Genomic DNA, 2605 nt, shown 5'->3' with positions numbered 1-2605 from the left:
CTTCATTAATTCAACCTTGATGTATTTTCACAGGCTGACTCTGATTTTTGGAAGAAAGAATACGATCATGAAGCCGCCAAGAAGGCCAGGGCTGCCAATAAAGCCGCCAAAAAGACCACCAAGAGAAAGAAGAAACCAAGCGCTTCTGACCTGCTTAATCTGGATGAAACCTCTGAGTCAGAGGTAGCCCTTGACTCTCTTGGATTGTTTTTCAATCATCTTATTGACACTGACTATTATCACGATGACACGGGGGCCAGCGAAGCAATTGAAGAAGAGGTCATGATTATTTCCTCCGACTCAGAGCCTTTGCCAAGACAAAAATTTCGACAGGTAACCCCAAAAGTAAGATTTTCACACCTCTTAGCTCATTTGGATCCTCACTTTCTTTTGAAGCAACAACAACACGAGAACCGGCGACAGACTCGGAACAGCGGAGGTGAAGAACTATCCTCCAATTTACCAAATACTCCGGCTCGTCGTAAACATCAAAATGAGGTCCTTCCAAACTTAAATTCTTTTTATCCGCTGGAGGGCCTCATTTGCCAGCCACTTAATTCATCTAATTCAAATTACCAGGAGATTTCTCGCTCTTCCTCTGGCGATTCATCACAGACCCAGCTGCCGACTTTCAAGACTGCCCCTGGGTAACAATTATTACCTTTTATTCCATGCTCTCCTTTTTTTATACTCTTACAATTATATTGACTTGTCACAACCAGTGCAGCGGACAAGCAAAGCCTAGTAAGAAGGCAAAGGTGACCAAACCAACCGATGATCCTAAAGTTATTGAACCGGAGCGGCAAGTCTCTGCACCTGAAGTTTCTGAAAAGCATCCAGAAGACCCTGCTTATGATGTTCCACCAGAAATTCTTGACCCCTCTGGTGATCAAACAAGACTTAATCCTTTGAACACTGAACCATCAAGCCTAGTTAAACCGTGGAGACTCATACTGACGACGTTATGGTCACTGGCACTAGTTATACAGAGCCGGTAAATCCAACTGTCTTAGCCAAGCACTCCGCCAAGCAAGAAGTTATTGAGAGGCAAAAAGTGAGGTTTGATGTCTCCCACTATGCACAGTTAAGCGGTAGTGAAATTTTGTCTGGCTACCTCAACCAAGTACACTCCAGCCGCGATCTTGAAATCGATATGGTGAAGCAGATGCATCAAAAGTATGAGGTATGACTTCCGGCTCTAAATAAGTTATGTAAATCCTGCCAGCCCCCAAGTCTACTGCTTATGATAAGATTGAATATGCTGTAGACTTAGAATAACCCAGAAGCATCTGTAGTAGAATCCTTCCAAGGCCGGTTGTCATAGTGAGAATTAAATCAGATGTTGAAACAATTTAGCATCGCATCCGTAGTCCCCAAGGGCCAGTTTAATCAGCATGAATGAGCCGGTCCTGCTTACCATTGTTTAAGAAAGGAGAGCTTATTTGCGTAGCCCCCATGATCCGGCCCATAATTGTTTACAACACAGTCGAGTCATCATAAAGTAGTAAGAAGACACAAGCGATATGCATTAGCCCCCAAGTGCCAAGTAGTCTTGCTTCCAAAAGTGCTTGGGACTTATTCACATGAGCCGTCTTGTATGAATGAAATATTTTTTCGGCAAGCATTATCCCCCAAGTGCCAAGTGTTGTTGCTTGCAAAAGGCTTGGGACTTGTACTCCTGTAACCCAGATATGAATGTTTTTATAATTCCATGTTTTATACAGGTTGCCACTGCTGAACTTGAGTTACAATTGGCGGATGCTAAAACCCGGCTGTCAAATCAGGAATCTGAGACCGAGAAGGCTTAACCAAAATTCCAGTTCAACATATCTGAGATGGAAAAACTGAAAACCAGCTTCGAGGCTGAGAAAAACACTTGGGCTGAGGAGAAGACTGCGCTTATGTAGCGAACTGAGAAAGCAGAAGCGGCTCTTCAAGAGGTGACCACTGAGCTCATCGGTTTAAAACACCGCGTATCTCAGATGGTTTCTGCTATATTTGGTGAGTCTCCTTGCTATTCATCAAAAGTGAATCCTTGTCGTGGTAATATAAACCGCCCTTAACCAATCTTTGATTTATTCAGGTCCAAGGAGCAGCAACCTTAACCAAGATATGCTTGTGAAGCTCAAGGCTGTCTACACACTTGTCGAACATCTGTACACTGGAACTCAGCGTGTACTGGCCACAATTTCTCCAACGAATCAAGCACCTACTCTTTTGATAGATGTCTTGAGAAAACTCTTGGTTTTGCCTGCCAGGCTTGATGAGATGAAACGGTCGTCTGCAAGAGCCGGTGCCATGACGGCTTTGAGCCGGGCCAAGGCATGGTTACTAGAGCTAGACCCGTCTGAGGTGGCTACTGTATATCCAAGTTTGAAAGAAGACGACACTGCTTTTGATCAAAAAGACTTTGCTGCATGTGTGAAAGAAATACGTCCTCTGTCCAGTCTGATTGCCAATGAAACGGCTTACAACATGGAGAACCAGAAGGTGATGACGCCGGCTTACAAAGTGATGAGTTTACCCCCCCAATCCGTAAGCACACTTTTGCCCCTGAAGTTGAGTCGTCTGATCTTATAGGTGATGAGGCTGGATTTCAAGGTGG

This window comes from Triticum dicoccoides, chromosome 3B (genome assembly GCF_002162155.2).
Source record: "Triticum dicoccoides isolate Atlit2015 ecotype Zavitan chromosome 3B, WEW_v2.0, whole genome shotgun sequence".
Classification (NCBI taxonomy): Eukaryota; Viridiplantae; Streptophyta; class Magnoliopsida; order Poales; family Poaceae; genus Triticum; species Triticum dicoccoides.
The sequence above is the reverse complement of the archived record's forward strand: the minus strand, read 5'-3'. Positions refer to the sequence as shown.